Consider the following 6955-nt stretch of genomic DNA (forward strand, 5'->3'; position numbering starts at 1 on the left):
GCACGTTGAAGGTTGATGGCGGCGGAGTGTAGTGCGGCGCAACACCAGGGATTCCGGCGCCAACGTGGAACCCGCACAACACAATCACGGAACTTTGCCCCAACGTAATAGTGAGGTTGTCAATCTCACCGGCTTGTCGTAAACAAAGGATTAGATGTATAGTGTGGATGATGATGTTTGTTTGCGAAGAACGAGTAAAGAACAATTGCAGCAGATTGTATTTCGGATGTAAAGAATAGGACCGGGGTCCACAGATCACTAGTGGTGTCTCTCCCATAAGATAAACGGATGTTGGGTGAACAAATTACGAGTTGGGCAATTGACAAATAAAGAAGGCATAACAATGCACATACATATATCATGATGAGTACTATGAGGTTCAATCGGGGCATTACGACAAAGTACATAGACCGCTATCCAAGCATGCATCTATGCCTAAAAAGTCCACTTTCAGAGTTATCATCCGAACCCCCTCCAGTATTAAGTTGCAAACAACGAGACAATTGCATTAAGTATGGTGCGTAATGTAATCAACACAAATATCCTTAGACAAAGCATCGATGTTTTATCCCTAGTGGCAACAACACATCCACAACCTTAGAACTTTCCGTCACTCGTCCCGCATTTAATGGGGGCATGAACCCACTATCGAGCATAAATACTCCCTCTTGGAGCCACAAGTATCAACTTGGCCAGAGCCTCTACTAGCAACGGAGAGCATGCAAGAACATAAATAACATATATGATAGATTGATAATCAACTTGACATAGTATTCAATATTCATCGGATCCCAACAAACACAACATGTAGCATTACGGATAGATGATCTTGATCATGATAGGCAGCTCACAAGATCTAACATGATAGCACAATGAGGAGAAGACAACCATCTAGCTACTGCTATGGACCCATAGTCCAGGGGTGGACTACTCACACATCGATCCGGAGGTGATCATGGCGATGAAGAGACCTCCGGGAGATGATTCCCCTCTCCGGCAGGGTGCCGGAGGCGATCTCCTGAATCCCCCGAGATGGGATTGGCGGCGGCGGCGTCTCTGGAAGGTTTTCCGTATCGTGGCTCTCGGTACTGGGGGTTTCGCGATGAAGGCTTTAAGTAGGCGGAAGGGCAGAGTCGGGAGGGTCACGAGGGACCCACACAGCAGGGCCGCGCGGCCAGGGCCCAGGCCGCGCCGCCCTAGTGTGTGGCTGCCTCGTGGCCCCACTTCGTATCCTCTTCGGTCTTCTGGAAGCTTCGTGGAAAAATAGGACCCTGGGCGTTGATTTCGTCCAATTCCGAGAATATTTCCTTACTAGGATTTCTGAAACCAAAAACAGCAGAAAAACAAGAATCGGCTCTTCGGCATCTCGTCAATAGGTTAGTGCCGGAAAATGCATAATAATGACATATAATGTGTATAAAACATGTGAGTATCATCATAAAAGTAGCATGGAACATAAGAAATTATAGATACGTTTGGGACGTATCAAGCATCTCCAAGCTTAGTTCCTACTCGCCCTCGAGTAGGTAAACGATAACAAAGATAATTTCGAAGTGACATGCTATCATAATCTTGATCATACTATTGTAAGCATATGAGATGAATGCAGCGATTCGAAGCAATGATGAAGATAATGAGTAAACAAATGAATCATATAGCAAAGACTTTTCATGAATAATACTTTCAAGACAAGCATCAATAAGACTTGCATAAGAGTTACTCATAAAGCAATAAATTCAAAGTAAAGGCATTGAAGCAACACAAAGGAAGATGTAAGTTTCAGAGGTTGCTTTCAACTTCAACATGTATATCTCATGGATAATTGTCAACACAAAGCAATATAACAAGTGCAATAGGTAAACATGTAAGAATCAATGCACACAGTTGACACAAGTGTTTGCTTCTGGGATAGAAAGAATAGGCAAACTGATTCAACAATAAAGTAGAAGATTGGCCCTTCGCAGAGGGAAGCATGGATTACTATTTTTGTGCTAGAGCTTTTTATTTTGAAAACAAGAAACAATTTTGTCAACGGTAGTAATAAAGCATATGTGTTATGTATAAGATATCTTATAAGTTGCAGGCCTCATGCATAGTATACTAATAGTGCTCGCACCTTGTCCTAATTAGCTTGGATTAACACGGATTATCATTGCATAGCATATGTTTCAACCAAGTGTCACAAAGGGGTACCTCTATGCCGCTCTGTACAAAGGTCTAAGGAGAAAGCTCGCATTGGATTTCTCGCTTTTGATTATTCTCAACTTAGACATCCATACCGGGACAACATAGACAACAGATAATGGACTCCTCTTTAATGCATAAGCATTCAACAACAATTAATATTCTCATAAGAGATTGAGAATTAGTTGTCCAAACTGAAACTTCCACCATGAATCATGGCTTTAGTTAGCGGCCCAATGTTCTTCTCTAACATTATGCATACTCAAACCATTTGATCATGAAAATCGCCCTTACTTCAGACAAGACGAACATGCATAGCAACTCACATGATATTTGATACGTCTCCGACGTATCGATAATTTCTTATGTTTCATGCCACATTATTGATGATATCTACATGTTTTATGCATACTTTATGTCGTATTTATGCATTTTCCGGCACTAACCTATTAACGAGATGCCGAAGAGCCAGTTGCTGTTTTCTGCTGTTTTTTGTTTCAGAAATCCTACAAAGAAAATATTCTCGGAATTGGACGAAATCAACGCCCAGGGGCCTATTTTTGCACGAAGCTTCCAGAAGTCCGAAGGAGAGACGAAGTGGGACCACGAGGTGGCCACACGCTAGGGCGGCGCGTGTCACATCCCGAAATTTTATAAATTTCGGAATGTAAAAAAATGAATTTAATGCTTGATTGTTTGAACTTAGTTGAAATTTCATAAGGAATTAAAACTTTTGAGTTTTATTTAAAAAACCCTTCCCAAAATAATTTTTCACAAAGATTTGCTTTCAAAGTATTTCCAAACCAAATCTATTTCTATTTCATGGTTTTGAAATCATATAAGAATTTATTTAAGACAAAAACCCAAACCATATTTTTGAGTCAATGCCCAAGTAGCCATATATAGTGTTATATGCATAATAACATATGTGTAATTAGGTTTTGACCAAAAGAAGTTTTATAGTCATTTGATTTGTTTTTGACTTCAATATCAAAATGCATGTTTGAAAGAAAGAAAAAAACTCGCCAAAGGTTTTAGTTTCAGAAAATATTTGAATTTGTTGATTTCATAAAATCCAAAGTATATTTCTGGTTTTCCTAATATGCCATCAGGCCAAATGCATAAAAATGTATCTCTGTATTTTTATTTTGGACTGAAAGAGTAATTCTTAGTGTCCCAAAATCATACTGGCAGATTATAAATTTTACAAGGTTTATGTGAGTTATTTTGGTGACCTAAATCGATTTGTACAAAAGATACCTGGGAAGAAGGAAACAAAATGAAGAACCGACCGGCCAGGCCAACTCAATAAGCCAGCCACACACGCAACGCACGCACACGCCCGCGCGAGGAACGAAGCAGCACACAGCCAGGTCGTCCCCTAGCTCCAGCACAGGCCACGAACGGTACGAGTTCGTCTCCAAAACTGACCACCAAAATCTCCGGTTCTAGTTCGATTTTGATCCGTTTCGCACGAAATAAAATCCCTATAAATATCCACATATCTTCTCTGTTTGTGCCCCTCTGAAACCCTACTTTTGGTGTCGTCAGACCGCTCAATTTCGCCGCCGGAGCCCCGCCGGAGCCCCGCCTACCGCCACAGTATTCCGTCGATTCCGACGAAATTCGTAAGCCCCGCCGCCTAATCTTGATCTAACCTTCCTCTCTTGATCGCGCGCATCAGCTGAGCCTCCTGATTTGTTTTATTGCACAGCAAAACGATGAAGTCATCAACAACAGAGAGGTCACCGTCACCGTATGAACTCTGGCCACCATCGTTCACTGTTCCACGAAGAACAAGGCGACGCTACAGCCACAATCATCTTCACCGTGTTGCCCGGAACACCACCGACCAGTCCACGGCCGTGGAGGACCGGTACATCACCGTCTTCATTCACATCCAACCCGCTGCGCGTATGTTCGTACATGGTTATACAGTAGCTGGTATGATTTCTAGCTGATAGATTATTTTCATGCGGTTTAGACTTGATCGGTTTGGTACTACTAATCAAACTGGTGGCCTTGATTCGTTTATTCCGTGCGCCAGAACGACGTGCGCGTCCATGATAGGAGCACGCCATCGCTCGGCCCGACTCAGGCCGATCCTCCTCGCCACACAAGGACGCGATCGAGCTCTTCGACCACTCCATCGACTTCCCCGTGAATTGCTGCAACGCGCAGACTACTCCACGTCTCCGGGAACCCAGCATCACCGTCGTCGGCAACGACCAGGGAGGTGCCATCCTCGTCTTCGAACAGTACCACCGCTCGGTAATGGCTTTCTGAAACATACAGTTACATTACATACAATCAGCTCCATTCTTGACCATTGGATTCAAATCCAAGAGTTTCTGTTAGCCGCTACGCTGTTCCCAAGGACTAGCAAAATCGAAATAGCGAAATTCTTGGGTCATCTCAATGGGTTCAGAAACCACACGTTTCTCTGGATCATCATAGCGTACTTCCACATATCCACTCAGAGGAAAGTCTTTTCGTAATGGATGACCCTCGAAACCATAATCTGTTGATATACGGCGTAAATCCGGATGATTGATGGAAGAAACACCAGACATATCCCATACTTCTCGCTCCCACCGGCCGGCTGATGGAAATGGACTGACTACCGGAGATATTCGTGTTACTTCGTCTGCACTTGTTTGTACACGAATGCTTTTCCGATCGATCGAATCCCGTGCGGATTGTACCAGCTAGTTCACATAGTAAATTTTGAAATTTCATAACAATATATCTAGAGCTCCGTTTTAGATGTTTTCTCTGACACTGAGTTCGTAATTAAATTCTCTACAACTTTCGTATAGAAAGTTTTTCCATCCGATAAACTTTTCCGGACAACTTTTCGTACACCATCAAAATTTAATCGCGACATGTTTAATCTTGTAAACATTATAGGAAAATGTACCCATGACCAAATATAGCAAATAATATACCCCTGAATTCAGAAAAATGAGTAGAACCCAATGATGAAATAAAAATTGGCTTTTGGACAAGTTGAAAATATTCAAATTTAAAGATGTGAATTTGAGTATTTTTAACCTAATCCAACTTCTAGAAATATAAATGAAATGATTCTTTTTGCAAATGGATCATATCAATGTCCTACATCCAATGTTATTACTGCTAAAAATATTTGAAACCATTTGCAAATATTCAAATTCAAAGCTGAGAATTTGAGTATTTGCGACATGAAATAAAATGCTTAAATCATTTTTAAAATGATTCATTTGCCATTGGTTAAAAATAATTTTAGCAAATCAGTAACACCAAGTTCCCTAGCTACTTCAATCCTTTTTCAAATTATTCAAATTCAAACATGAGGATTTGATTAATTTTGGCAAAGCTTAATTTCTATAAATATTTTTAAGATGTTTCCTTTTGCAATTGAATCACATTGGAACTCTCCATCCAGTAGCACACCTATATAGTTTAGTTGATCATATTCACTTCCAAAGGTTTTAGATTTGAAGTAATATCCTTCCATGTGTCATACGACACAATCCATAAACCCTACTTGATCATATATTTTCTTTTGAATATATGTTACTCATCAATATCCATCGAAACTATCATCATAATTCATTTTTGTAAACATTGAGGTTGAAGCTTAAACTCATAATTCATTTTTCCAAAGTGAATCATATGATCATAACCCATCTACCAAAATCATTTAGATATTTCCATCATGTCCAAGATCATATCTATTCCAATTATATTGCCTAGTTCACAATATTGAAACCACAATTTAGTTATTTGAGTAAATTGTGACAAATCTTATTTATAGATTTTCCCTGTGCAAATGTTGTGGAGACACTCTACACATGTGTTGAAACCTTGACATCCTTTAGAATCTTTGATCCACATCTTAAATACCATTCATGTATATCCAATCTCATACCATTCGATCTTATTTATTAAGCTTGGGCTATTCAAATTACAAATGAGTCATTTGAGTAATTAAATATAATATTAGTTCATACCCAAGTCTATGTGTGAATTTGTGCTACTTCGATAAGTGTTTTCACACTATGTCAAGTTGCATTTTGAATAGCACTTGCGATGCTTGTGAGAGTTTCTAAATACAAGCATCATTATAATTATCCATCCTTGAGTAGCAAACAACCATTGACCATAGGTTCTTATCAATCATTCTCCTTCTGAGAATTTGACTTAGATAATCATTTCCTTTCCAAGTGGTTGACTCATCCATTCAATATCTCAAATTCATATCTTGCAAGCCATACCTCTGCCATACCTTCAATTTCTGAGTTAACCATAAATTTAATGAAAACTAAAATACAATGAATAACAAATCTCTCTAAATTGTTGTCTTGCTTGTTCTTGTTGTTGGTTGAATGTGTGTTTATGTTCTGTTACTTTTATGTTATAGTTGTACGGAGAGATACGAGTTTTGATTGAGAGAAGAGCAGAATTCTTCAGATACCAAAAAGGCAAGTGTCACACACCGTCTTGTCCTACTATTTTTCTATGCATCTTGTAGTTATTTTCAGTAGCTATTCATGTGTAGGATTGTTTTAAATATATATATTGCTATGCTATGATCACCTGTTAGAACAACCACATGTTCAACACTTGTTCTTTGTCGCTACCGTATTGTAGTATGCTTAGCATTGCTATTGTAGATGTGTGGTTGGGATTTCATGATGTGATATGTGGTATTGTGAAAGTATGGTTTTATGTAATAAAACAACCTAAAATAATGAATCATCCGGGTGGAAGTGGTAATGCTTGGTTT

The 6955-nt window shown here is 39.5% G+C and overlaps 1 long non-coding RNA gene across 1 annotated transcript; it reads left to right on the plus strand.

The window, feature by feature from the left end:
- The first annotated feature begins 3760 nt into the window (after window positions 1-3760).
- Window positions 3761-6652, plus strand: LOC124682793. The gene is made up of 4 exons (XR_006996449.1): window positions 3761-3812; window positions 3899-4128; window positions 4232-4455; window positions 6590-6652. It is a non-coding gene; the product is annotated as an uncharacterized LOC124682793 (long non-coding RNA).
- Window positions 6653-6955: the final 303 nt, after the last annotated feature.

Source organism: Lolium rigidum, chromosome 1, assembly GCF_022539505.1.
Source record: "Lolium rigidum isolate FL_2022 chromosome 1, APGP_CSIRO_Lrig_0.1, whole genome shotgun sequence".
NCBI lineage: Eukaryota > Viridiplantae > Streptophyta > Magnoliopsida > Poales > Poaceae > Lolium > Lolium rigidum.